The sequence below is a fragment of the Dipodomys ordii genome, unplaced genomic scaffold (genome assembly GCF_000151885.1).
Source record: "Dipodomys ordii isolate 6190 unplaced genomic scaffold, Dord_2.0 Scaffold50, whole genome shotgun sequence".
Classification (NCBI taxonomy): domain Eukaryota; kingdom Metazoa; phylum Chordata; class Mammalia; order Rodentia; family Heteromyidae; genus Dipodomys; species Dipodomys ordii.
In genome coordinates, this window is record NW_012267266.1 from 8,811,018 (window position 1) to 8,835,429 (window position 24,412).

At 34.3% G+C, this 24,412-nt stretch overlaps 1 protein-coding gene across 1 annotated transcript in view; it reads right to left on the minus strand.

Moving 5' to 3' along the window:
- The window catches only part of Fer (fer (fps/fes related) tyrosine kinase), a 356,813-nt gene that overhangs the window by 182,179 nt on the left and 150,222 nt on the right, over positions 1-24,412 (minus strand). The gene's annotated exons all lie outside the window — the stretch shown is intronic.

The following is a 24,412-nucleotide window of genomic DNA, read 5'->3' on the forward strand; positions in this document are numbered from 1 at the left end:
CCCTATGCTTACTTTTAAATGACAATTTTCTTCCTTTTTTCCTGCTTTCCTCCTTTCCTTTCTCCTTCCTCCTACCCTCGCTTCCTCATTCCTTCTTTTTCCCCCCTCCTTCCTTTACTTCCTTTCTCTTGCCATAATGAAATTTGAACCCAAACACTTGTACTGGTGATTGTACCCTTAACCATACCTCCAGCCCTGGTTACTTTGCAGATATGTGCTGGACCCACAATTTGCCCTCTTTATTGCTGGGGTCATAAGTGTAAGTCATTGCATCTAGCTTTCCTTCTATGAAGTTGAAGTTGCATAGAATTTTCTGTCTGGCTGCCCTGGAACCACAATCCTCCCAAACACAGTCTCCCACATAATTAAGATTCCAGGTATGAGCCTCAGGTGCCTGACTTACCTGACACTCTTAACTAGTTTCAAAGAACTGGGTGTCTGACTCCGTTGACTAGAAAGGGACACAGAAGATTTGGGCATGTGAAGCAATTATTCTATAATTTACTCTGGTTGTAGTTATACAATTATAGTCACTTGTCCACATTCAGAAGAACAGTATACTAAAAATGATTAACTTTAATCTTTGTATAAGAATTACTCCCCCATGAAGTGCAAAATGAAGTGACAATACAACTAATTTCTAATACTTTTGCCCCCAAAACAGGACCAATAAACTATGCTATGTTAATATTCTACATATTTCAGAGTAAGAACTGTTACAAAATTATAAGCAAGTAAATATCAATAAACCACTTAATTAAAACTGCTTTTTAAATACTAAAATTAAAAATTACTTCTCAATTTTTCATGTCACATGTAAATAAGAATTCTTCCCAATTTCCTATTTTAGTCAAAACTCCCATAACAAAACAAAATATAAGTCTAAGAGAGCTACTCTTAAGAATGTTAAATATATATATAAGTATATGTTAAATATATATATATATAAATCTTGTTGATCAATAAAAATTCTTCACTCTATCTTCAGTATAGTAGCTTATTACAAAAGACCAGAAATGAACATCAAATGTTTAACCTTCCCAAGAATCATTACCACAAAATTATTTTCATTCTCTCTTGAAGCTACTATAAAGAATATATAGTTTGTTTCATACTTTGCCTACACAAAACCAGACTACATCTTCATCCTAGACTACATCTGTCCTAACCAAAACTGGTTAAAAGGAGGAATCATTTTTGAATATTTGCAGTTGATTCTCCGGTCAATGAATGGAATGATCAATCTCCTCAGTCTTAGAGTATCTGGAGACTTCCTGGGTATGCAGCACTGTGCAAGTGTTTAAAAAGTACAAGAATAAAAAAAAAGAAAGTACAAGAATGCAGGAAGCAGGGAAACTATGATTAAGATGCTTTAGTGAAAGGGATATTTAAACTGGTGAGCTTGGTATGCTTTCATTATGTGCAAGAACATATGTAACTAAAATAAGTAAAAAAGCATTCCAAGGATTTTTGGAAATCCTCTGTCTAGACCAGAATAGTTTTCAAACTAGTCAAGTTTCTAAAATTATTAGAATTTAAACAACCTGTGTATGGGCATATGTTTGTATGTATATGAGTAGAGCAAATATAGAGAGAGATATAGATTCATATGAATCTCCCCGAAATAAGTGATATAAGCATTGTCTGTAAATATACATATATAATAAGTCATGTTTACACCCATGCTTATATATGACATGCATATGAGGTCTGTTACAGATGAGTAAATACAAACACCTACACACACAAAGGATTTTTGTTTTCCAACCTGCCTCTCCCTCTACTCCTATTCATTACTCTGTTCAGCCTGGTTGGGGAACTTCTAGTCGATGGACTTCCAGTTAGATTCTAGTATGAGATCCAAGGATGAAGAAAAGAAGTCTGACTTATTTCCCATTCCTCTCCTTGGCTTTTGGAAGTTGCCACATCTCAAACTTGAGACTTCTGTTGGGCAGTCCAGAACAAGCAAAATTTCCACACAAACTGGAATTATTTTGTTATCCCGAAGAATAGTCATAACTCGTAATGTACCTGGCATCTGTATTATTTGTTCCCTTAACTCTACAATTCTGCCAGTAGTTCACTTATTTAAACTTTTCTCTCCATTAAGCAGCTTGGACTGAATTCTGTTTTCCAGAATTTCTGTAGTCCTTTCCACATACCCACATGCACACTTACTTGCCCATATACATGCATATATTTAATATATAAGCATGCTAACTGTCACCACATTTCAAATGACATGAACAATCTAAAATGGAAATGATCATAAACTGCTTCATGACATTCTAAATCAAATGGGAAATGTTATACTTTTGATTTCTAAACTAATACATATATTGATGACATAAATATCACAAATGACATAAATCACCATTGTTACCATGTTGTATAACATAAAATTTAAAATATTTAAAAACAAATATCTAATTATGTTCTGTATTTAATATCAATATTAATATCTGTTTGGGCCAGATCTGCTCACTTGTCAGAGTATTATATGCGTGCTATCATGACATTAATCCAAAAACATTTTTTCATATAAACTAATAATTATTTACCTGTTTCTTTCTGTAAACATTTGGAATCTTACCATTTTTGTACTATTGTTTTCAATGTTTTGATGAAGCTCCTCTGAATATTTCTTTTCAATATATTCCCAGAAGGAAGTATAATTATTGGAAAAATATGACTATTTTGAAACTAATAATCACTGATATGCAATAAAATACCCTGTGGTACACACCTGTAATCCCAGCACTCAGGAAATTGAGGCAGTAGAATTTTGAGTTTAGACAACTCAGTCTCTGTCTCAAAAACCAAAAAGCAATCAAAGCTCCACAAAAACATTCTATAATGGGAAAACATTCTATATTTCCTCTGTGTAAAACAGAACCACTAACCATTTGTGGTTATTAAATACTTGAAATGTACTAATGCAATAGAAATAGTAGTTAACATAAACAGCCAGAGTAACTACAGGTTACTCACTGTTGCGAAGCACTGCCTAACTGTCATCCAGAAAAGCTGGAGAAACTTACACATGAGCAGAGTACAAATGCCCATTGCCTGACCCATCTTAGCTGACATGTATCACTTTTCTACCGTAAAACAGTAACCTGGTAGACACAGAACAAGCAAAACTGTTTGTTTATATTTCTCAGACTGATTGGGATAAATATTGTCATATTTTTTACACATTTGTATTTCACGAATTGTTCTTTTTCTTTGCCCATTTTTCTACCAGAAAATACATTTTTTATTAGAATAACAATTAATATGCTGGGCACTGATGGCTTATCCTTGTTATCCTAGCTACTCAGGAAGCTGAGATCTAAGGAATGAGTTTTTAAAGAGTCAGCCTGGGGAGGAAACCCAAGATGCTTATCTCCAACTAACTACCAAAAAGCCAGAAATGGAGTGTGGCTCAAATGGTAAAGCACCAGTGTTGAACAACAAAAAAAAAAACAACTAAGAGATAAGAGTTCAAGCCTGAGAGAGAGAGACAGACAGAAAGACAGACAGACAGACAGAGACAGAGACACAAAGAGGCAGACAGGGACAGACACAGGGACAGACAGACAGAGAGAAAAATAAAAGAGAAAGAAGAGGAGGGTAGAAATGATATACTTCAAATTAAAGGAGCTAATATTTATCAATTCTGTCCAAAATGATCCTTAATTTTTATGGTGCTTTTTGAGAAAGAAAAGTACATTTTAACATGAACTTATTGAATTTAATTTATCTTCTTGTTTTTTTTCCAAGTTAGTATCATATATGCTCAAATCACCTGATATATACTACTACTTTTTAGGAAATGAAGGGGCAAGATAATAGTTATTTGAAAGATTATAACTGCCCCAAATATATATCAGTGGCAGACAAAACATATACATGATGATCAAAGGACTGCACTGAATTTAAAAGTTAAATAATTTCAAAGGAGACAGACACTAGTTGATGCAGTGTGCTTTGTGCTGCGTGGGTGGAGTTAGACAACTGCAGTCACTGGCTTGCCTTCTAACTGAAGGGAATAAAACTTGAAACAGTAAATATGTAAAATATAAACATATTAAACATTTTCTGTTGATCCAAGTCTAAATTGGCACCACCACATTCGGATGCAACATAGCAAGGCTTAACAAAATTAAACATATGCAGACGCTGTCTCCTTGCAACTCGATTGCCAAGTATATATAATGAAAGAAAGTTATACATGTATTTCATATCTACCAAAAGATGTTCTTTATGCATTCTTTATATCAATGAACATTTAAACTGAAACAATCAAAATAAAATATCCAAGGCAGAAATCATCATGTCAAAGACATATCTGAACATGTATTTTCACTGCAGCACTCTTCGCAATAACCGAGATACAATACCAGCTTCTTTACCAGCCAGTAATTGATGGAAGAGGTGACACTAATCAAGAGTTTTGATCCATAAATTGACATGTAGAATTGAAATCCCTTTCTACAGATACCTGAAAACACACACATACACATGCACACAATGGAATACCATACATACAATTATGTGCATGTGTGTGTATGTGTGTGTGTGTGTACATACAATTCAATACTATTCAGGCATAAAAAATTAAATCCTGTCATTTATAGCAACATGGATGAGCCTGGAGGATATTTTATTAAGTGAAATGTGTCAAATACCAAATGACCAAAACCATCCATTCTCACTCAAGCATGGAAGCTAAGATTTGGTAAAATAGAATTTAAAAGTTGAAAACTAGTTACGTTGAAAAGGGCTGAAGGGTGGAAATGGAGAGAAGGTGGATAACAGGTACAAGGATAAAGAAGGATAGGAGAAGAACTTTCTATTTCCATAACACTGGATGGAAATTATAATGAAAATTAAGTGCACATTTCAAAACAACTTATAGAGTTTTGAGTATGCCTAAAAGAAAGCAATGATAAAATGTCTGAGATGATGGGCATGCCAATTGCTTAGTCTTTTCTTTATATATCATATATATGAACCGGAATATCACACTAGACTCAAAATATATACACTAATTATGTATCAATTAATATTTTAGTAAGAGATGAAATATTATTTTAATTAAAATGTATGGGTTTTAATATAACATAATTTTAAGCTTATATAAGAATTAAAATCAATTAAAAATTACTCCATGCTTATATTGCCTAATATAAACTTTAATATGTTGAGTTCAGAACAGAAATCACAGAATGATGATGTATTTATTATAAAGAAATTGAACATCTTATAACAAATGATAATATGCAACAAATATTTTTGTGGCCAGCTTTAAGAACATAATACAGAGATTATAGAAAAACAGAATAAAAGTAAAATCTGAAAAGTAAAATCAGATTGGACCAGGTATGGTGATGCATGTAGGTAATCCCACCTACTAAATATACAGAGATAGATGATCATAGTTCAAGTCCAGCCTGGGCCAGGTTTGAGATCCTCTCTGAAAAGCAAAAGGACTGGGAATATGTTTCAAACAGAAGAATGCTTGCCTAGCAAGTACAAGACTGTGAGTCCAATCCCCAGTTACAAAAAAGGGAGGAAAACTTGTTTATCTTATTTTCTACATTTATCATACTGAAGGATATTATACCAAGTAAAAAAGGCCAAGTATATACCACATGATCTCACATATAAAACCTAATAAATTTAAGTTAATGAAGAGAGTAAAATATTTGGCCACAAACTCATGGAGGGAAGTAGGTGGTACTGAGAACTGTGAAACATGGAAAGAGGTTGGCCAAATGATATGAAGTTTTAGAAAGACAAGATAAACAAGTTTAAGACATCGATTATATAGAGTGACAACTACAGTTAATAACAAAGTATAATATTTTGGGAAAGTTTCAATGAGTAGATCTTAAATTTTCTCATCACAGGGCTGGGAAGGTGGCTCAGTGGTAGAGCGCTTGCCTTGCATGCATGAGGCCCTGGGTTCGATTCCTCAGCACCACATAAGCAAAAAGAAAACTGGAAGTGGCGCTGTGGCTCAAGTGGTAGAGCGCTAGCCTTGAGCTGAAGAGCTAAGGGACAGTGTCCAGGCCCAGAGTTCAGGCCCCATGACCGGACCCAAAAAAAAAAAAATTTTTTTTTCTCATCACAAAAGAAAAATATGTAAGATGGTTATTTTTCTGTTCTGTTTATTTTTCACATGTTAATATAGGAACAGTACCATTATTCATTATTTCCATCTCTATTTCTTTTATCTAAGTTGCATCTCTTTTGTTATTTTGGATTATTTAAATATCTTAACCTTTTCTCACTATGTTACTTTCTAGTTTAAAATACATTAGCTCTTAGATATCTGCTGTGGATTTTGAAGACTGTTTATCATTTCCTCAATTCAAATTATTCATCTTATTTGTTATCACCATTGCATAATGCTCATTAAGCACACCCACAAAGGACAGGGTACAAAATAATATGTAAATGTCAAGTATTAAACTCAAAGGTCATGTCTTTTCATTGACTATCAAAACTGTCTCAAGTGAGCTCACTGACTGCACTAACTTTAAATCCAGAGACCAGCTGGAATTGGAGGGAATACTTTTCAATCAATTATTTAACATCAGAGCAACAGTTCCATATTGAACTTGAAATATATAAAGAGAAAAAGAAACCAGAACTATTGGCAAAAGGCAGAAAGAAGATAAAGCTTTGAGATGATTTAATATATTTCTGTGGCTAACAAATCTGAAAGATTTTGAACTGCTTTGAAAAATTTTTATGAGAAAAACAGTTAAGTGATTTAAAAAAATCAACATGACATAAAAAATAAAAATGAATAAAGAAGATCTTGGAGTACAGGTAAAATGTTCATTTGTTTGGGGTTATAAATTCCACACTAATGGCAAACCAGAAAAATGTGGTCCACCATTTAAAAATTAACACTTCATAGTGGGCCCATCTGTTTGAAAAGCATCTGTTTCTTTTAAGTCTATATTTTGTGCCTTAAATATCAAATATTAAGCAAAACAGTAGTTTTTGGTCATTTGACTTTTAACAGTTTGTTTTGGAGGCTCAATGATAGCTAGCTGCCTTTAAACATTCAAGATTACAAAACATTCTTACAGTTTTTCCTCTGTCTTACTAATAACTGGAATAATTACATAATAACTCAATCAACTGGTTTAATGATAAATGGATTTAAGCCAGCTGAATGGACTTTCCGTAGACATACATATATATATTTTTATATACGCAGATACGGATTGAAGCAGACATGCTATAGTAACCTTAGTATTCAATCTCCATGTTTTCATGTGCTCCTCTATATTGTGATATTCATAACACAAAACTACATATGTTATATGCAGATATGTAATATACACAGATATGTAGCATGCAATTTTAATACTGATACGTATCTGTGTAGATACATGCATATTACATGTATAAAGTATTTTCATGAAACCCATAGGCATAATGTAAAAACACATACTCATTCTAATTCTCAACAAAGCCTTATTTTGTGTCATGTAAGTCAAGTATACAATTTAATATTGAGAATTATAATAAACCGGGCGCTGGTGGCTCACGCCTGTAATCCTAGCTACTCAGGAGGCTGAGATCTGAGGATCACCGTTCAAAGCCAGCCCAGGCAGAAAAGACCGTGAGACTCCTATCTCCAATAAACCACCAGAAAACCGGAAGTGGCACTGTAGCTCAAGTGGTAGAACCCTCGCCTTGAGCTGAAGAGCTGAGGGACAGCGCCCAGGCCCAGAGTTCAAGCCCCACGACCGACAAAAAAAAAAAAAAGAATTATAATAAATTGCTAGGAGAAATAAAGGATTTTGTCCTCAATTTTACATGTAAATAAAACCAAATTATGTATGGATACTGTTGCTAAAACATTCACCTTCTACTTAAATAATTTTGCCAAAATGTAATATAACTACACATAAAATAACAAAAACCCCAAATAGTGGGGTACTTATGCTATTTTAACAGTATCAATATGAAAAATCATAGCTATAGTACATTTAGTTTCTGCAATGTCCTTTGGTAAAGAGTATCTGTAATGCTTGATTTCATATAACCTTCATTTTAAAGATATTATTGATGATGACTCAGCTCTTTATTTAACTGAATAATTATTTTATTCATTGTCTCTCTCATTTCTGGCCTTATAAAGACACATTTTCCAGGCCTGTCTTTTGAGACCATTACCTATCTCATGTCTTTCAACTACCAAAAATGCCATTTCTCTCCATGTTATTAAAACTTCTAAAATACTTACATAGTATTAAAATGCTTTGCTATTATCTGAGCATTTTTTCATTCTCTCTTTATCTGTCATTTTTAGTATAATATCATTACATTTCTGTGTTTTAATTACACTACGCATGCATAGTATAATAAGTTTTATAACAACTCTCTATTTTGAAATAGTATATACAAATGATTTTTCTAAACTTCTGCCTAAGATTTTGAAATTTATTATCAAACATCTGTTTTTTAAGTATAATTACAAAGACTATCTGTACAAGAAAATACAAATGAGAAACAAATGGCTTAAACAAGTTAGCAAAATCTTTGTTTTCCTTTTAATATACTTGAATTCATAATATTCCTACTAAAGAAATTTCATTAGTATTGGCTCACTTTTAATCAGTAGTATTTTATTTCAGTGCCTAACAAATTTTGAAAATATTTTTTGGCTTTTCTTGGCATAATCTAATGTTAAGAAGTTGCTTATTTTCATATATCTGACAGAAAAAATTGGACTATATGGCATAGCTCAGTAAGAAGTTGCTTATTTTCGTATATCTGACAGAAAAAAATGAACTATATAGCATAGCTCAGAACACGTGATCAACTCTTCAAAAATTTATAGTGAACCTAGAAAAAAATAAATCCTTCTAAGAACACATAAATTTTGATGCATTCTTTGTCTTTATACAGATTTCAGAGGCAATATGAATATTTACAAATAAACAAACCTTGGTGGATGGAGCACACATTACTTTCAACTAACAGAAATATGTTAAGGTTAAGGGCAAGAACTCTAACAACAACAGATGCTGGAGGGGATATGGACAGATGGGAACCTTACTTCATTGTTGGTGGGAGTGTAAACTTGTTCAACCACTTTGGAAAGCAGTATGGAGGTTCCTCAAAAGACTTCACATAGAGCTCCCCTATGACCCAGCAATCCCACTTCTGGGCATTTACCCAAATAATCACAAACAAGACCACACTAAAGCTACCAGCACAACTATGTTTATTGCAGCATTATTTACAATAGCTAAGATATGGAACCAACCCAGATGCCCCTCAGTAGATGAATGGATCAAGAAAATGTGGTATATATACACAATGGAATTCTATGCCTCCATCAGAAAGAATGACATTGTCCCATTTGTTAGGAAATGGAAAGGCTTGGAAAAAATTAGTAAGCCAAGCCCAAAGAAACATAGGTCCCATGGTTTCCCTTATTTGCAATATCTAGTATATGTATGAGTCAAGCAGAAAAGGTCAGATAAGGTGATGTTAGGAAAATGAAACCTAAGATATGTATTTAAATATTTTTATCTTTCATGCATTTGTTTCTAACGCATTTATAAGATTATTTCTTTGTTGCTTTGTATGTCCCTCCCCCACAGTATAACCCCTGCTTTCACTGTATTTGATGTCGGTATAATTTGTGGAGGAGATGGGGAAAAACAAGTCGTTTAAGGATACAGGTGGACCCGTTGCATCAATGAGAAGTACAAGTTGTCATGTCCAAAACGAGCTTTACAACTTTGGTTGGGGGGGAGGAGGATTGGGTGGGGGAGTAGGCGGAGGCTGGGAAGAGATGTGAAGGCTAAACAAAGGAGGAGGCTGCAATGCTTGATAAGAAATGTACTCATTATCTTGCCCATGTAATTGTAACGCCTCTGTACAGTATGTTCACAAAAAATAAAAATAAAAAAAAGAAAAGAAATATGGTAAGGGCCAGGATATGGCTGAAGAGGTAGAGAGCTGGCCGTAGAGAGCCAGCCTAACAGGCATAAGGGCTTGAGTTCAAATTCCAGCCACAAAAAGAGGCAGAAATATGTTAAATGCCTAGTGATATATCACTAAATATTAAATAGTTATGTATTCCCCTGTTTACTCCACATTTTGCAATGGAAATGCAACTAAAATTGTGTGTGTATTAGTTTGCTTTCACTGATTTTTAAATTATATCATAGTCCTACACTTTTTATATTTTTGAAAGAGGATCTGCATAACCTATTTTAGCTGACCTAGGAAGACTTCGAAACAGATTATTTTTAAACCACCATTTTCCTCTTGAGCCTTTACAACCTTGTTTCTGGTATTAAAATTCTAAATGGGAATCACTAATGATTCAACAATATGTTGTTCAATCTCCACGCATTAAAGGATTGATTTTCTGTGGTGGCTTTTGGTGTTGAGCTCTTAATTTTATTCCACTGTGGTCTGAAAGAATGCAGGGATTAATTTCAAAATTTCTGAATTTGCACAGATTTGCTTTGTGCCCTAAAATGTGATCTATTTTGGAGAAAGATCTATGGTGTTGGGTGGAATATTCTGTAGATGTCTATTAAGTCTAGTTGGTCTACGCAATTGTTTAGTTCTCAAAATAAACTCCAAGAATTGGAAACAAGAGGTGTATTTAAATGATATGAAATGTTATTACTCTCTGAGTGACAGGGTCTCACTGTATAGGTCATCCTAGGTTTCAACTTACTCTAGATGTGATTTATGATATGTATATATATCAATATATGATATATGATATATAATATAATATATATTAATGATATGTAAAAATCACCTACTCAAAGCCTTCAAGCATTGTATCTACATGTTGATGGCTCCAAAGTCTCTGTGGACCCAAGAATGCTCTAAATCCTAATTATGTATATGTATCTACCTACAGAACACAACTATTTAGAAGCATCATATACACTGGAACTCAACATGTCCCTTTGCCATTTTTCCTACCAGATCTCAGTCTATGACATCATCACCTTACTGATCAAACTGGAAACCTGAATGTAATCCTTAATAGCTCTGTCCACCTAATTTGTTCTTTTTGATAACTCAGACACATAACTAAGCTAGTGATTCACACCGTTTTAAGTGATCAATTTACCTCAACATTTCAATATTACCCAGTCATTCTCTAAATCCAAAATTGACATTTTTACATTTTATTGTCACTTGAATCTCTCTATCTGTCAACAATTCAATAATTGGCCTCTATATCAGGGCCATAACAGTGCTGATAAAACACATATTTGATCATGACTCTTTTCAGAGAAAAAACTATTTAAAGCTTCTTACCATCCTGCAAGACAAAAATCAAATCCTTTAAACATGAAATAAAAGTAACTACTTGGCATCTACTCTCCCAACTTCTCTTCCTATATCAGTTTTCTACTACTGCTGTAACAAAGCATTAAAAAAATGTGATGATTTCAAGCAACACAAATTATCTCACAATTCCAGAGTTCGGAAATTCAAAATGAGTCTCCCAAGAAAATACTCCAGAGGAGAATCCATCCTTGTTTTGTTTTTTTAATTTTTTTTTTGGGGGGGGGTCTGTGGTGGGGCCTGAACTCTGGGCCTGGGTGCTGTCCCTCAGCTCTTCAGCTCAAGGCTAGCGCTCTACCACTTGAGCCACAGTGCCACTTCCGGCTTTTTCTGCTTATGTGGTGCTGAGGAATTGAACCCAGGGCCTCATGCATGCAAAGCAAGCACTCTACCACTTTTGACAGGTTCAGGAGGCTACCTTTTTTTCATGGCTCTGGACCACATAGCGACAATTCCTACTTTTGAAGTCGTATCTCTGACTCTCTTTCCAGTCTCTTCTCCTTAAGAAGGATACTTGTGATGATGGGGAGTCCACTAGGATAATCCCAATAGTCACACCTTCTCAAGAATCCTTAACATAAATCTGCGGAGTTCCTCTGCTATGTAGCAAAATATATTTTTAGACTTTTTTATTGTGAAAATACTGTACAAAGGAGTTACAATTACATGGGCAAGATAATGAGTACATTTTTTATCAAGCATTGCAGCCTCCTCCTTTGTTTCCCCTTCCCATCCCTTCTCATCCTCTCCCTGCCCCTCCACCCAATCTTCCTCTCCCCTCCACCAAAGTTGTATTAAGATTAGTATAGATACATATTTTTGGTGGGAGTGGGAAGCATTATTGTACTCAATACACATTCTTTCCCATCTTCTCTTCATTACCAATCAATTTTCACTCCAAGTACTAAACTAGAATCCTTATAGTTGATCAAATCTGCCACCGAAATTTTCAACCCAAGATCAGCTGCATTTCCTTTGTTTGAAACAGTATGCTCTTTCAGGTCTTTCACCAGTACACCTCCAGCTGGAATTCTCAAATCAGAACCTCCTCTTGGAAGCCTTCCTTAATTGTTAAAGTAACATGCCTTCTGATGTATGCTAAACTACTATAAATTTCCTCTTGAATGAAGCATATCACCTGAACTGTAATTCATATTCATACATCTGTCTTTCCAACAAGATAGTAATTATTTCATGACAAAGATTTTGACAGTCATCACTAAACCTCATATACTTGCTATTTTATAATATTATCTAAAGTATATGTTTACAGTAACTGGAGAGAAAAAGACTGCTGAATATCTAAATTTTTTTTACCTATCTCAGATGAATATTGATGACTTTACATAAACCCTATACTCAAGATTGAAACAGAACTTACGATCTTTAAACTACTTAGAGAAGTTTCAAAAAAAAACTCGATTATTTCAAACTTCAATATTATTGGAATTAAAAATTAATTCTAGAGGTCTTAAGTGAATCCAGAGTTAAAAAGGATTTACTCTTTAAAACAAAACCAACATTAGTAGAAGTATTGGGGAAATTCTACTTTGTAGAGACTATCGATAAGAAAAAACTCTAGCGGTAAGGGCACAAAATACTGAGAGTTATAGTTAACCGTGAAGGTCTTGGATTGTTAAAGTATAAATACAAATGATTACTCTCCTTTGTAATCTAGCTTTATATAACAACTTTTAAATAACAAGAAAATACTCACTATCTTGTCCATGTAATTGTAACTCCTCTGTATGATATTTCCACAATAATAAATAAATAAATAACAGGAAAAATTAAGTTTCACTTTTTCCAACACTTATAATATATACAAATGAAGCTTCCCAGGTTGTATCTCAATTCTTCTTCCTTCTAATTTAAATCCTGTCATTCCAATGTCATTAAAATTCTTAGCATGAACTTTTAGTCTTCGAAAAGAGAGGATGTGGGGCAAGTCTCCAAGATATAGATAGTAAGAGACTGGAAAGATGGAGCTTGTCTGTTAAACTAAGTAATTTAGCAGTGATACTTTATAACGCTAAATAAATCATTGAAAACCCATGAGTCAAAAACCACATGAGTGAAAAAACAACAGTTTAACGATAACTCATTTCATATTAAGGTTTTGACACTGACCATGTGCATGCTTTATCAACTAAATTAAACTCTTCAGATATAGTATCAAGATGAAATAATATAAACGTTATAGGTATAATCCCTTGTTATCCTGATACTGGCTAAACTCCTTAATGTACTTAATGCTGTTTCATTAGTATTTTGATGACAAATCTGTAGTCCTACAATTTTTCTTAGCTCATCAAAAATTAAACAATAAAGAAAAATTGCTGAAGCAGAATATTCTTTACTAAGCTATATTTTAATATTATGCTCTTGATCATTCTGGGCAAGGATGCTAAAAGCAACAATCTATGAAAGTGCTCCAAACTTCTGCAGAAATCTTATCCAAAATCCCCAGGGAGAAATTTTCTTTAAAACTTATTCCTTGTAAAACTTTGCATTAAATAAATTAAAATCATTTTTTCTTTCCCATCATAAAATTACTTAGCACTTTTTCTGTAATAGCTTCTAGGAGGATTAGAGCTAAATTTCAAGCACAAAGCCCAAATGATTAAAGGGATGACATTGATCAAGATGCATTGTATTCACAAGCTGACATATTGAAAAAACTCCTTTGTACAACTACTCAAGGCTAATGAAAAACAACAAGAGTGCAAAGCACAACTTATACAGGCCTTTAGGAACTTGTGTTTTATATTTTCACTATTCTTAAATATCTACCATTACTTGTTTTTCCCTGGCACTGTTCATTTGTTTCTGTTTTTATTTTAACATTACTGAAATGTAGCCATACAAGTTCAGTATGAAACACAATAAAATGTGCCAATGATTTCCTTTACTTCATCAAGCAATCAAAGGCTAGTTTCAATAATTAAGGGAGTTAGGGGTATCAGCTTTATATCTGAGGTATACTTATTTCATATTCACACCATGTTTATCAATCTTCAGCAGAATGGGTTTTTTTTCTATCTTAATCCTGATATTCAAGGCTCTCAAAAATCTAACTTCAACTTGAAATTTTCAGTCTATTTTATTCCAATCATTTGTTTCTGTCAAACTGATAGGGCCTTCCTTAAAACTGGTCTTGAACTGAAAGCAATGTACATCACCTTTATAGTAACAATATTAATTTTTTTTGGGGGGGTCTGGTCATGGGGCCTGAACTCTGGGCCTGGGCGCTGTCCCTCAGCTCTTCAGCTCAAGGCTAGCGCTCTACCACTTGAGCTACAGCGCCACTTCCAGCTTTTCTTCTTTTTGCTTATATGGTGCTGAGAAATCGAACCCAGGGCCTCAGGCATGTAAGGCAAGCGCTCTACCACTGAGCCACCTTCCCAGCCACAGTAACAATATTAATTTTAAAAAATAACAATTACAGCCCAAATGGCAACGTGGAAAGGAAAAAAAAAACTGGTCTTGAAATATCCCAAGGTTATTTTGCCCCTATTTCTTCTGCCTATTATGACCTGCTTCAAGTCCATCTTTCTTTGGGAAGTATTCTAAAACCATTGGTTCCTCTTCTGAATTTCTGCAACACACATTGGCTTAAAAAGTATTTATAGAAGTGTTTTTCAGATTGAGATTCACAAAATCAACATTAGAGATATGTATTTTAAAATATGTGGTAGACTATTTTATAAAAGAAACACAAAACACTTCTGAATGACATATTTCGGTTCTATACACTTAGTTTTGTGTGTCCTAGAACTCAGTATAATACACACTATTTCCTCAACACTACAGCAGGAAAACTTTTACATAAAGACTTTGTGTTCTACTAAATATTATTATACAATATGATTTAGAAAAATGTTAACATTACAAGAAAAACGTTTATAAAAATATAAATGCAAAACTAAATGAAGTCACTTCATATCAGCCATACTTTCTCCTCCTCAAGATATTTGTAAGTAGTCAGGTGCTGGTGGCTCACCGCTGAATTACTAATTACTGAGGAGGCTGAGATCTGAGGATTGCAATTCAAAGCCTTCCTGGTCAGGAAAGTCTGTCAGATTCTTATCTCCAATAAACTACTGGAAGAGGCATTGTCACTCAACTAATAGAGTATTAGCCTTGAGCAAAAGATTCTCAGGGACAGGACCAAGCCCCAGGACGGGAGGCAGTTGGTGGGAGGGGGAATATTCATAAGTGATACTCCATTTCGCCCATATACATTATGATACTATTTTCAAAGTTACCATTCTATGTTAATAATATATAATCTGAACATTCTGCCCTCTTAGTAATTTTTCAAGTTATAACTGCTCAAAGGTAGATGCTATGTTTACAACTTCTTAAATTTAATTTTTGAAGTGATAATACATCTCAGTGTCTTAAAAAAATAAAAAAGGAAGTTAAGACAAGAGTTCCTCCTATACCATTCCTATCACTAAAAGTAATTGGTTTCCAATGGTTGTATATCCTCTCTGATACTGTTATGGTTTCCAACAGGAAACAGACTATGAGTTAAATTCAGAAAATAGACTAAAAGTTAAATTACATAACCAAATTTATACCAAAAATCATACATTTCTCTTACGTGTTAACATGATTTCCAAAGTCTATGAATTTGATGGCCTAACAAATTCTTTAAAAGATAGAAAGACAAATATCAGGCAATATTTATCATATAAATACCAAATCCTTCTTTCGTCTGGCATAAAAACTACAAGTGACATATTCCTTTCATCTCATCTGCCTTGTCATCCTCTTCCCATGAGCCTTCAAATACTGATAGGATGGATAAAAATATATGTAGAACTTACTACTGGAAAACCTGACTCCTCAAACTAAAAGTATCATGCTTATGTAAGCTTCAAATAGACCTATAAATAAGATACCATTGAGGAATCACAGATTCCAAATATTAATAAGGCTTGTTTACAAGATTTTGGGACTAAGATTGGCTTTAGTCCAAATGTCTGCCTGTAATGATTAGTTTGGATAACTTGTTTTTGTTTGTTTTCTTTTGTAGTGCTACAGATTAAATATAGGGCCTACCATATGCTAAGTAAATATTAGAAGCCCTCAACCACTGAGCCCCAAAAGCCAATAATGAGATTTATCTAAAAAATCATTTTCTATATTGCATAGTCTGTGGCAGGATTGTTTTATATTATAGATGAATGGATCAACTCTATAATCCAAGTTTCATTTGTATTCTTAGATTATCCTAGGGAATGTTCCACTGCTTTCCCCTTAACACATGCTAGACTTCTGTGTGATGAACTGTAACTGTCAAATTCACTGTAACAGTTCAGTGCCAGATTATTCATGTATATGAGAACTGTCAAATTCACTGTAATAGTTCAGTGCCAGATTATTCACATATATGAGAAACTGTTGAACTATTAACATTACTGAATAATATAGATAATAACATACTCACTGGGATTACAATAAATAGATAAGAAAAAGAATCAATGCTAGATAACAGCTCTAAAATTTATGAGAAAAAATAATATAGAGTTTATAATAATCTCCAAATTTCCTCACTTTATAATGGAGATAATAAGATAATTCACAGTTGTTAAAGAGATTCAGTAAAGAGGGGTAAGATACTCTCAACTAATTCAGCACTTATGTATTTTTTAATTTCAGTATTTTAAATGTTCAGTATTTTAAATGTATCATATTGTACTCTAAACTTAGAGTATTAAGTAAATATCATGTATATTTTTCATTCTGTATTGAAAATTGTAACAATAAAAAATTATCCAGTAGATATTAGTGAATAAAAAGAATATGAGTAAGCTAGGCACTGGTGGCTCAGGTCTATAATCAGCAACTCAGGAAGCTAGGATCTGAAGATTGTGATTAAAGCCAGCTTAGGCAGGAAAATCCATGAGATTTTTTTTTAACTTTTATTGTAAAGGTGAGGTTCAGAGGGGTTCCAGTTACATAAGTCACATAATGAGTACATTTCCTTTTGAACATATCAACTCCTCCCTCATTTTCTCCCAGTTTTCCCCTCCTGACATCCCCTCACTGCCCCCACCCCACCAAAAGATACGTGTAGTTCATTTCCAACATCACTGCTGAATTGGTTCACCCTTTGTCCCATATTTCTGTGCTTCCTCTTCCTTTCCCAAATCAGATCAACTTACATATAAGACAAAGGGTACAGAAATCAAAAGTAGTGACAAAAAGGAGTAAACCAAAGAAAATAGAAAACAATGAACCACAAAGAATACAACAATAAACTTGTTTCCATTTCATGGAACTCATTTTCATAAAATACTACTGTGCAAAGACTTCATCCAACAAATATCTGATAGCCAGAAGCTACTCAAGAGGCTATCTGAGGATTGTGGTTTAAAGCCAGCCCAAGCGGAAAAGTCCCTGTGAGACTCTGACCTGCAATGAACTACTCAAAAAAGCCAGAGTTGATGCTGTGGCTCAGGTGGTGGAGTGTTAGCCTAGAGCACAAAGAGCCTCAGGTACAGTGCTGAAGCCCTGAGTTCAAGCCTTAGGACAGCCAAACAACAACAACAATCAAAACTATAACATAATTCTTAATAAAGTAAAGCAAACAGCAACATTTAAAAACTATTAATAGTATATAAGTACTATGAAAATAAAAATATTAATAAAATAGCAAATTTAAAACCTTTCTTCCTTATTGTTTTTGTTATATTGATCTAATCATCAGTGCTTTTACCACATACCTCCTGATAAGGCAGTACAAATACAGAGATACAGAGGTTTAACATCCTCTCAAAATCTGCCTCTAGCTGGGCTCCGGTGGCTCATGTGTGTAATCCTAGCTACTCAGGAGGCTGAGATCTGAGGATCACAGTTCAAAGCCAGCCTGGGCAGGAAAGTCCATGAGAATCTTATCTCCAATAAACCACTCAGAAAACTGGAAGTGGTACTGTGGCTCAAGGGGTAGAGTGCTCACCTTCAGCTGAAGAGCTGAGGGATAGCACTCAGGCCCAGAGTTCAAGCCCCACGACCAACCAAAAATCTGCCTTTAATCTTCTGATAATGACAATTATTTGGTTCAAGCTGGCAAACAGATATTCATCTAAAGTTCAAGTTAATGTCTCAATTTCAGGTTAATTGACTAAGGATCAAGTTAATTGACTTGCATAAATCATAAACTTTTTGCCGTAATTTCCATTCAGAAAGAGATTTTATTTGAAAAGAGATAAATTTGGAGAAGTAGTAAACTTAGCAAACAACTTTCCAAGTAGCATTTAAATGTTAAATGTAGGCTAGATGCATGCCTTTCTTACCTATATCTTAGCAAGCTCTATATTTTACCTCCAACTTCAATCTGACCAATATTATAGTTTCAAGACTTTCTTATTATAAAGAATAGTAATACTGCTTTTAATAGTCTTTTCAATTTACCATTTCATGAAATTTAAAACCTTTCATTTGCTGGGCACTGGTGGCTCATGCTTGTAATCCTAGCTACTCAGGAGGCTGAGATCTGAGGATCACAGTTCAAATCCAGGCTGGGCAGAAAAGTCCATGAGACTCTTATCTCCAAGAAATCACTCAGAAAACCAAAAGTGGCACTGTGGCTCAAGTGGTAGAGCACTAGCCTTGAGCTGAAGAGCTAGCTGAGTGACAGAGCTCAGGCCCAGAGTTCAATCCCCAAGACTGACAAAAAATAAATAAATAAAAGTTTTCATTTTTCTTATAATCACATTTTTAAAATTAAAGTTTATTCTAGCCTCTAATGTCTAGACTCTACAATCTAAACAAACAAAAATAATTGTTATTACTGCAGGTTCTAACTCCAACTCTATCTCTTATTAGTTACATTATCTTGAGAGTTCTCTCCCATGTTAGGCTATATTGTCTCATCTGTAATACTGTATGCAGTTGAAGAGCAGAAATATAATATATAGTTAAGAGATATACTATTTCACAGGGATATGTGAGACTACACAAACTAACGCATACAGTAAAGTCATTAAAAAGATGCAGCTCATTGGCAGAGCACCTGCCTATCATATTGTAGAAGAGTAGAGGTTGGAGAGTTGTTCCAAAGTCCTAATAATTGCTCAAAGTCAATTCTTTAACAAACATTTAAGGAACATCTACTCTGATCCAGTGTTCTTCTAGGGATATCTGCTGCACAGACTTAAATATAATTCTGGCCTTAGAGAAATTATATTTCACTTTGTGGAGAAAACCAGTTAAAATATATCATATATTATAATGGAATATAATCAATAACTATAAGATGTTAAATCAAAGAATATTTAAGAAAAGTAAAGGGAAGCATGAAGGTAATTGTACTATTTTACACTTTAGAGACAAAGAAGGCTTCTCTGACGAGGTTTTGAACAGAAACGGAGCTAAAGTAAGAACAGGCAATGAACATGTCCACTGTGTTTGCTAAGTGAAGGATTATTATAATGAGTAGTTAATAATCCCTGCTTACAATGCTGTGTTCCATTTCCCATATCTTTGCAGAAGCTTTTGGAGTCACTAGAAGAAAAATCAGCCAGTAGGTAAGGAATGAATAGGTCAAGCACACAATATCATTAAGTTGTGAAAATTAAGTAATTTCTCCAACTTTGATTATGTAGTTTCCTATAGCTTTAAGTGAATATTTATAAGGCAATGAAAAGAGCCTACTTTAGAAACTGTAGGTATCATGATAATAAAATTGTATTTTCATGGTTTGAAAATAAATGGGAAATAGAAATTATATTGAAAGCAAAATAACATTCTTTATGTAGGAGTAAAATGAAGTGTAGAAAGATGAAAATTAGATATTTAATAGCACATTATATGGTCAAAGATATTAACTTCTTCCACAAATTAAATCAAGGAATAGATTCAGTAATAACAGTACAAATAACTTTTCAATGGAAGATACATGATAGATTAATATCACCATAGCAAAATCCATATCAATTTTTCTCCACTTATAATTGCAAATTATCTAACTTTCACAGTCTCTATATTGTGATTGTCTTTTAAAAGAGTAGGATGATTCCTTAAATCAAGTATATAACAATATATATAACAAACTGAGGCAATGATTTGCATATTTCAAATACTAGCACTTTAAATCAAGTTAACAGTCAAAGAGATAAACTTTTAAATTTTTGCCTAATAAAACTATCATATATAGCTTTTTAATCTTCTGTAGCTTCTAACATACATTTATTTTCATAGCTAGTGCTATAAAATGATGAGATAGCTCCAAAATGTTGGAAGTTGGAAAGAAAGATAATAATTGGCCATGTAACTGTCAAGAGAATTTAATACGATCTCTAAGCTCATTTCATGGACAACTTTATATAGTGAGTGCTATGGTTTTAGTTGAAGTTCTGTGTTCCTACCCATGTCCAGATCTGCATTATTATTTTTCTCTATTATGGATTTGTTCTCTCAGCTTAGACCTGACTATGACAATAGACAGCAAGTATTTGGCTGGCTTGTGAAATGTAGTGCCAGAGCACTGAAAAACTAGTTGTTTATTTTTATTAATGTAGCATGAGGAAAATATAGCATCTTCCTGTTATGAATTTGATCCACAGTAAGCTATACCTGAATTGAAGTTACAACTTCAAAGAGGTACAATGAAGTACATAAACCGCTTGTCATTTAAGGAAGAAGTAGTGGTAAAGGAGCCATCAAAGATGGACCCTAGGTTTATGAATTTTGAAATTAAACATCTAAATAGTGAGGTAGGTTAGTCAATTCCCAGGGCATTTGAAAAACACTTAGCAATGGAAAGCTAACTTGGAAACTACACGTTAGTTTCAAAAATCTGTCCATAGGAAACAGTATTGTCCTCCCTCTCCCATAAATTTTCATTTAAAGTAGGTCTCTGTGATCCTGGGGTTGAAAACACAGGATAGACCTGACTGAGGACTATTTTCAGTTCAGCAGGTTCAGCATCCATCACAGGTCTTCTCTGACTGATTGCCTTATGCCATACTTTCACACAACCAATAAGGGCAGTTCCTGAACACAGAAACTTCTAGCTCAGCCATTTCATCAGCATCCATTTCATCAGCAGTCCTCTCCTTAACAAGAGGTTGGTTTGCTTTCTTCTTGCTTGAATAAACTCTGCTTTCATACTCACACTTCATTGGCCAAATTTTTATCCTTTGAATTAATGAGAAAAATCCAAAAAGGAATCATGGTTGCCTGCTGCAGAGCCATAAATGGCTTATAAAGAGGCCTCAACTATGAGGATCAGGGGAAGTATAGGTCTCAAATTGTCATAATGCAACTAGGTCAGGGCTCTTGGCCTAAGGGGAGGACTCTTTGATTGCAGGATTTAGTACTTAAGAGATTCAGCTTTCTGACTCCTCCCAGAGGCTCAATTTCAAATGTAAGCCTACTTTAACTGGGTAATAGTTTACAAGAGGGTTTTTCTAATGTCAATCAAGGGTCCCCAGAAGACTGGAAACAGGAAACTTCCATCTAATGGTACAGATTTGTTGCTCAAATAGAAAATCTCATTGTCTCAGGAATAAAGGATGACTGATGCAGGGTAAGCCAGGTCCAAATAACAGTAAATAATCCTCCTGATCTAACCCTCCTAAACCTTGCTACAAAATGGCTGCTCACACACCTATAGTTCATTCAGAAGCCAGGTGGCAGTAAATGACAAAAGGACATCTTGTCTTTGTCTCATCTATGCTGCCAACCTAAGGAGACAAGAAAATATTAAGAGGTATCTTTTGTTTTCTTTCTTTGGTCATTTAGATTGATAATAAGCCCTTAAGGGGTATATATTCTGCTGGAGTACATTGTGAGACACACGGATTGCTTTGATTTTCCAATCATTGGGGAAAAAAAGCCTAATAAACAAGGAACCAGTAGGCTGAGAAAAAAATTCAGATGTCCAAGCATGTCTCAAATGGAAATGATAGAGTGACAGCATAGAGCAAAAAACCTATACAGAGTTTCAGGTGTGTTCAAGTCCTATTTCCAGTGGGGGAAAAAGGAGTAGTTCATGATCTCTTGCTATGGAAATATTCTTTAATAACTCATAAACATCAATGGATCTTCTCTAGTTCTGCTGTTTTCTGAGGAATTAAGCTCCTCTCTTTTTTTTTACTGCTCTTACTCTCTTCATACAATTTGTTGTTCTATCCTCTGTCTCCAAGGAAGGTCTTTTATTGTCCCGATTTCATCTTTGTGCTGCTGATTAAAGTATGGGAGGAATCTGTGTTATCAGAATAGTTAAGAAAGCAAGTTCTCTCTAGGATGAGACAGCTCCTTAACTTGGCTCTAGTGTCTCCAGCCTCTGGGGCACCAAAATGAGGGGAATAAGGGTGGGGGGGGGCGGGTTCTAGTTTGGTTCTTGTTCTGTGCTTACATAGTAGGTGGAACATGGCTTATATAGTACCTCCAAGAGTCCTTGGAAAGCCTGAGGTCACGGACTTTACAAGAAAGGCAATGAAATGCCACTGTCATGGCACTTGACTGGAGGAAGGGCCTTCACGCAGCCATCTCTGCCATGATGATGGCACTAGGACATCAGACACAAGTCTACATCAACTTGTCGACCTCTAGTGAGAATTATAACTAAACTGTCACTAAGAGTCTGAAAGTACTTGACATTAATAAGGTTGCACATTTTGTATAATGGTCTATTAAGCATTGGGCAAAAACTCCATTTACCTCTGGAATCACAGAAAACAACTGATTAGTTAATTTTTATTATTAGTTAATTTTTATTCTTGAGCCCATTTTTTATGTGCCTTTGGCATACCTAAATTAAAAATCTTCTGTTCTTATATGTATACATGTAAAAATCATCAGGATTTTCCTTCAACCATTATTTTACCTCTAATACATAAAAAGCTACTGTGGCTCTTAAAAGATGGTTATCTTATCTCAGTCAGACAACTCTAACCAAAATGCACATGTTCAGGAATTAACTCAGGCTCAAACCAAAAAGAATGAAAGCCATTTTAAACTAGAATAAGTGGGGATTTATTCACTCAGACTTAAGTGGGAAAAAAATTCTGCCAAGCGATAGAATTTATTCTTAAGAGGAAAGAAATATTGGCAGACATTTTGTTGCTCTTGTTTTTGTTGTTTTGGGGCTTTGGGCTTTTTAATTTTATTTTGTTAGTGTAAAAAGTGTGAGAACCTGTTTCCAACCAGAACTTTTTCATACAGTTTTCTACAATTAAAGCAGAACAAAATGAATAGAAAAATTCAGACTAAGCCTAATCTAATTTTAAAATACTAGCACTGTCTAAAGAGGCCAATTCCTCAGCTATAAACATGGAATAGTGAGTTCCTGGCAAAACTCTTGAGGGGATGCATAGAATCCAGCCATCAGTGCAGAGATACAACCAATGTACAAATATGGACATTATTTCCTAGGCTGACAAAGGAAATTATAAGGCATTTTTGAAACATCAAGGGTTATATACCAATCAGGGTTATATGCCAGCATTCATTAGGACAAGCACTTTAAATTCAAAGCCATTCCATCCATAAAAAATGGACTTGATGAATACCTATCAAGCTATAAAGCTTGAAAAGGCTTTCTGAATTCTATAGTGCTTTTCATTCACACAGGCCCCGGAGGGGGCGGGGGGGGGGAACTCTTGCAAACCCCAGTCCAAGTCTTAGAGCACTGAAAGTATTCAAAGGCTTAGTCAGTTCCACTGCTGTATTTTGGTCTAGTTCCATAGGTTTTGTCCGGACATGACAAACTTTCCTCTACCTATTTCTATCCACACAAATCATCTCTTAAACCACAAGACGATCTTTGAGATAGACAGGACCTAACATGATCTCTCATCCAGTTATCAAGTTCAACAAAAGAAAGTTGATAGTTGCTACCTTCAAGACTAATGTAGTTTTAAAGAGTCTCCAATTTATTATAGCACCTTATAAATGTCTCACCAAAATTAAGATTCTCATTTATTCCTAATGCTAAACATCTTTGGCTTCTGTATCTTAACCATCTTTCATTAACGAATCATTCAAAGCACAGACCTAAAAAAAACAAAGTTCTTCAAGAAAAACTGGCAAACAAAGAAAATCAAAA